This window comes from Anser cygnoides, chromosome 20 (genome assembly GCF_040182565.1).
Source record: "Anser cygnoides isolate HZ-2024a breed goose chromosome 20, Taihu_goose_T2T_genome, whole genome shotgun sequence".
Lineage (NCBI taxonomy): Eukaryota > Metazoa > Chordata > Aves > Anseriformes > Anatidae > Anser > Anser cygnoides.
The window spans coordinates 10,896,860-10,903,113 of record NC_089892.1 but is presented as its reverse complement, the minus strand read 5'-3'; the positions used below and the strand labels follow the sequence as shown (position 1 = coordinate 10,903,113).

Genomic DNA, 6,254 nt, shown 5'->3' with positions numbered 1-6,254 from the left:
TCCAAAGAAATGACACATCCCAATGAAATATCATCCAGTAACTTTGGATGTGTGAAGCAGTTTTGTTGAGGAATCTCACTCCCTGGTTAAATCCAATCCAACCAGTCCTTTGTCAAAAAGTCCAGACAAGGGTTGGACAGAAGCACAGAGCTGTGCCATGCAAATGTAAACCAACAGAAAAACTCTCCTTGTTGATAGCAACACTGAACTAGTGGCACCTGAGGCTCTTGATGTCTAATTGGAAAATTAATGAGGGAGGAAAGGGAATGAAGGGTGGGAGTGGTTTTTTTTTTATGTTCTGACTGCCTTCAGTGAGGAATGAAACTACAGGAAGGAGGAAAACACCGAAAATTCAGATGCCAAAGAATAACTTAGAAATGTGAAAGTGCACACATCAGCCACAGTGCTTGAAGCACATCCTGGACTCCAAAGAAAGCACTGACATGTTTGAAGGGCAGAGAGGAGAAAAGCAAACACAAAGCCAATTTCCAAAGGAAAGTAGTGGGATACAAAGAATCCCACTTCTATTTTTTAGAAGCTTAACTTCCCAGTTTGATAACTTAGTGCAACAACTGCGAAGAGGGAAAATATTATTGCTTATTGTTTGTTAATCAAAAGTAAACTTTTCCCAAGCTACTTGGCTGGGGTGAGACATATATGGCTCTTGATGTCCTTGCTGGGATGAGCTGAAGAAGAGTAAAAAACAGGTATGGGTTGACATGGTATGTTACTACTTTTGTGACTGATTTCTGCTAGAGCCATTTGGAAAGAGATGAGAGAATCCTTGGAACAGCTCTTCCTGGCAAAGCAGGTTTTGCTTATGCTCCAGAATTAACCGAGAAAATTATTATATGAAATGTTTGGAAGGGAAAAATCACAGATGGCCCAGAGGCTCCATAGCTCAGGGGTTAGAGCACTGGTCTAGTAAACCAGGGGTCGTGAGTTCAAATCTCACTGGAGCCTAGGGCGGGTCTGTGCCTCCTGAAGATCTAGCAGCTTTACCTTTCTGCTTTTTCCCAAAACACTGCTCACATCATTTTCATCAGCATCCATTCCAGCCTAAGTGAAATGCAAACATCATAGAGCACCTACACCAAATAACAAGCGGAGAGAAATAGCAATGGTCAGATCTAAATCCTTGGATATTCAAATGTTACTAAAGTACAAGAATTGGAGATAGGAAAAAGGTAATAATGAGATATAAAGCCATACGAATCGCACAAACACTGCAAAGCTCATTGATGAGTGAGTCTGAGATGGCTGCTGGATACTCAGTCAGCTCTGGTTCATCTCTGCATACTTCAGCACAACAATGAAATTATGTTTCCAGAGTTCAGTAATTACAGAGTTCGCTGAGAAATAATAAATACGGTTTGTGGAGGAAGAGTAACACTGGTCATCTGCAGAGGTTTTTGGAGAAGAGTGGGCTAGAACATTCCCATTTTTTATGGAAAAAGGAAAGGCTGGGAATTTAACTTATTTTTGCACCTTGAGTTCAATGAATTGCAGTTTAGATTTATGGGATTTCATACTCTACATTTAGACTTTTCCCATATTTTTTGCTCATTTTCAAGTAGGTTTTCTATTTTGTTCCATCAAAATGATCCAAAACATCAACGTAAAAGGACATTTCTGGATTTGAAAAGGAGATTTTCCATCCACAGGTGGGAAAAGAAAAAGCTCAAAGGTCTGAAACATTTTTATCTTGTGGAGGTGGACATGGCCCTTGGTGGCTCCCCTTCATTCTGTTTCCTTACAGCTCTGATTTCCCCAAGCAAGGAGCATGTTCCACTGCTGGTGGGATGATGCATTTTCTCCACATGAGAAGTGACCTGCAGGAATTTCCTAGCTTCCTTCTGTATATGTCACAGTGAGGCTAAAGAAACAAAAACCAGCAGGGTTCCCATTAATCTGCAGCCTAATAAACTAGCACAAGTTATTGTTATTTTAACCGAAGATACTGGAAAATGGAAAGATGTGATAGTGTTTTACTAAAAGAGTTTGTCTCTAGACTGTTGTGGCTATATGCCTGTTTACCCTGCCCCTCTTTCCAGCTTATCTCTTTATTTTGCTTTTATGTGACACCACTGAGCAATATCCAAAAAGATCTTTGTGGTTCAAGTTCATTTCTGCGATCAGACTCGTGGTTTCAGCTTAGCTGAGGCTGATAATGTTGGAAATGTTCCTTTGAAAAATTAATGTCTTTCGTCTCTGCAAAGATGACAAATGTTCAGGATATGTTTTGCTGAATTCTTAATCTACACTGTACTGAATATTAATGTAAAAAATCCTCTTCCAGAAGCCCCGTTGTAACACATAACACCAAACATGCTGATGCTATTTGTTAAAAATGGGCTTGATGTGAAGATGGCTTTTAACAGCAGTCCTTGGACCGGTCCTAGCTAAATCCCTTCACATCAATCACCTGACATCTCTTTTTCTGCTGAAGATAAAGCTTTTCAAAGATAGAGTTTGGCAGGAAGGGTGAAGATGCCAAAGACCTTTAGACCAAAATCTTGAAGCCCATGTAAATGTGGGAGGGAGGAAGACTGGCTCTTCATCTTCATTGACCTGTGAAATGGAAATGTTCACACGAGTTCAGAATTGCAGACAAGGTTGTGTGGCTCTGCCGCAAGGATATAACAAGGCTGGTCCCCGTATGTGTTTACTTGGGAAGAACTTCCACTCTTTAAACTCATGACCCACTCTAATCTAGACCGAGACAGTCTTTCATTGCTTTGTTTAGAGAGGTTTAAATACATCTTCCTGTATATCCTAGAAAACTTGGTTTTCATACTTTCCTGAAAACTTCAGAATACCACTTCTATTAAAAAAATAAAATAAAATAAAGTATCTTAGATACTTTTCATTTCTCTGGCATGTTTTTCATTCCTGGGTCTCCCTCCACGGGTTGTATCAAGCTGGACAGAAAAATCATTTATTCTAATATAAGCAACATTGAACTTTGAGGCACAGCAGCCTGGATCATTGAGGTGCCCACAGTCCTTCCCTGAATCCACGGACCATCTGTGTTTCTGTCTCAGCATGCCTGAGCATGGGTCTAGAGTCAGCAGTTCAGCCTATATGGTGTGGAAAAAGCCTGCCCTTATTGCTCTGGCTCGGTTGTACACAGCTACACTTTCCATTTTCATTTATTTCCCCTTCAGGGCTGAAAAGTTCCCTGTTACCTCAGAGGAGTTCTTGGTGTTGAGCTTTCTTCAAGACAAAATCCCATGTCCTTCTTACCATTCCTCTTACTTAAGTGTTCGGAAGTTAAGTAAATTCTAGTGAAGGCCTCATATGTCTCAACTAAGCTATTTCTTAAGCCATATGGGAAACAACTGATAAATCATTTAATCCAGAGAGGGAAACTTTGAGCAAGAGCCAGTGAAAATGTTCCCCTGTTTACAGACTTTTTAGATTTAGAAATACAATTTAGGCTAATGTTGATTAAAATCTAACATACAAGAGTATCAAATGACAGCCTTGTAGCCTCACCCCAGATGAAAAAAAAATATATAAATAATAAAATCAGCAGAGCTACAGAATTCAGGGTGGGGAAAAATCACCCAAGGATATCTGTTTTCCAGTTCTCCTATAATGAATGTGATCAGTCCCTTATTTCAAGAAAAAGAAAAAGAAAAGAAAGAAAAAAAAGAAAAAGAAAAAGAAACAGAAACAGAAACAGAAACAGAAACAGAAACAGAAAAAGAAACAGAAACAGAAACAGAAAAAGAAAAAGAAAAAGAAAAAGAAAAAGAAAAAGAAAAAGAAAAAGAAAAAGAAAAAGAAAAAGAAAAAGAAAAAGAAAAAGAAAAAGAAAAAGAAAAAGAAAAAGAAAAAGAAAAAGAAAAAGAAAAAGAAAAAGAAAAAGAAAAAGAAAAAGAAAAAGAAAAAGAAAAAGAAAAAGAAAAAGAAAAAGAAAAAGAAAAAAAAAAGAAAGATATTGTGGTTTTAACAGAAAGACAGAAAGACAGAAAAAGTAAGAAAGAAAGAAAGAAAGAAAGAAAGAAAGAAAGAAAGAAAGAAAGAAAGAAAAGAAAGAAAAAGAAAGAAAGAAAGAAAGAAAGAAAGAAAGAAAGAAAGAAAGAAAGAAAGAAAGAAAGAAAGAAAGAAAGAAAGAAAGAAAGAAAGAAAAGAAAGAAAGAAAGAAAGATAGATGTTTTGTTTGCATCCTAGAGAAATGGTAATTGGTTATTTGATGGCTCCTGCTTAGCTGCACCAGCCTATGCTGTTAGCCTGCCACTGCTGTACTTCTCACCCCATCCCATGCTCCTGAGCTGCCCCTCAGCAGCTTTTCCACAGACCCTGAACTATACATCTATATAAGGTCAGATAAATTGCACAGTGAAATGCATTATCAGTGCAAGGAGGTGCTAAGCATCTTGCTCAGCTGGAGATATTTCTACTGTGGCCATTTCAGTGGGAGGAAACACACCTGCTGGTGTCCCAGTCCTTCTGCCGACATCTCTGGGAAAGCCAAACTGGCATTTGGGAGAAAATCAAATGCAAACCCTAACAAAAAATAATTCATACCAAATAGCTAGTATAAAATTAAGAATGAGAAATGCTGACAAGTTCATCCATGCTTTGCAGCAGCCATGCACAAAGGTAACTGCAGCATCCCAGCCTCTTACTGTCTGTGGTGCTCACCCTCACAATTTCTGTACCTATCAAACAAATTAGACTAGGAGACCTTGTATTCTAAACTGCAGGTCCTGCGGTATTTAATTGTGGCATTATTGCTCTTCTGGACTCCACCAGTGAGATACCATTGACCCGATCAGTGCAGGCTGAATATGAGGCTACCTTGTGTTCTTCCCAGCAAACACACTTATTACAGTAGTCGATACCTCCATGAAAGACCTGGAAAAAAAAATTGTTGTAGTTACAGCAAATTTAACTAAGCTATAAAAAGCCAACCACATCCGCTTCCACCCAGGCACCTTGCCATGCAAATAAGTACTTCAAGGCAGACCCAGGACAGGAATAGGAGTCGCACATTACGTGTATGAAGACACAGCAGAGGAACGGAGGGTCTACCGTAGGTGAGGAGTTTTAAGGAGTTTGTTGTGTTTAGTCTCGCAACAGGAAGGCTGAAAGCAGACATGACCAGCCTGTATAAACACCGCAGGTGTAAACAACTAGAAAGAGAAAGAACTATTTGAATTAAATGATAACATTGGTATGAATGAATACATTAGGCTGGAATTCGAAAGGATATTTCTAGCAAGCAGAGGAGTAATATTTTCAAATGGCCTCAGCAACAGGAGGAGCAAACACCCTGAGAGGTCAGAAGGAGCTCCAGCAAGTCCTGGAGGAGCCGGATAACAAAGCTAGACTCCATGAGCCAAGAGCTCTCATCCTGTACCCTGCTCATTGGAGACACAACCTTGTTTAAATTCAGCAGTGTGCTCACTTGAGCGAATACATGTGTGTGTCCATGTGTATTTTTATCAGTAACTTGTTTCTTCAAATGCTTCTGCCATTCCCAGAAGCAGGAGGTAATGCATTTAAAGACTGTTTTCTCCTCCACCCTGGGGAGCTTGTGATGTACCTGTTGATTGCCTTGCCTCCCCCCTGCCTGTTAGGGAAACTGTTCAGTGAGCCTAGTTAGAGAGCTCAGTTGCTCTAATAATGGTCATCTATTTATAGCCTTTCATAATTTGTTTTATGACAAAGGGTTTCTGCAAGATGCTCCTTGATTCTTGCAAGTTTGTAATGATTTTTCCCTACCTGTGTTATTGAAAGTAGCTTTTGTGCTCAGAAAAATGACTGTAATAAAGGCCATTTCATGTGCTCGGAGTAAATGATAGGGACTTTAATAGGTTTTTGATGAAAGCTTAGAATTTCTCTTTGTTTTCCTTCAGTTCTTTTCAATCTTCTGGGTCAGTTGAACCTGGCTCACACTAAAACTTGTTATGACAGAACAGGGATGGAGTAAAATGATCTGGATGCAGTACAGCCTTGCCCATTGCTAGCACAGCAGCTCAGTCCCCTGCCCAGAGCCTCTGGCTATGGCACATTGCAAAGAGCAGAAGGGCAAATTCTGCAGACCACACTGGCTGTGCTTAATTTGCTCATTCCATAGCTGTCTCTCACCAGATTTGACAATTTAACTATGCTTGTTAGGCCAGCTATTAAATTTTGTTGGAACTGCTACAACTGGCCTGACGAAATACTCTGCAACATTTTCCTCCCATAGAGCTCCATATTGTCATTAGCTGCCACTGCATCTCTATTGTCTCTGTGGC

The 6,254-nt window shown here is 39.6% G+C and overlaps 1 non-coding gene across 1 annotated transcript; it reads left to right on the top strand.

Moving 5' to 3' along the window:
- The first annotated feature begins 890 nt into the window (after positions 1-890).
- On the top strand, positions 891-963 carry TRNAT-AGU (transfer RNA threonine (anticodon AGU)). The gene has a single exon. It is a non-coding gene; the product is annotated as a tRNA-Thr (tRNA).
- The last annotated feature ends 5,291 nt before the right edge of the window (positions 964-6,254 follow it).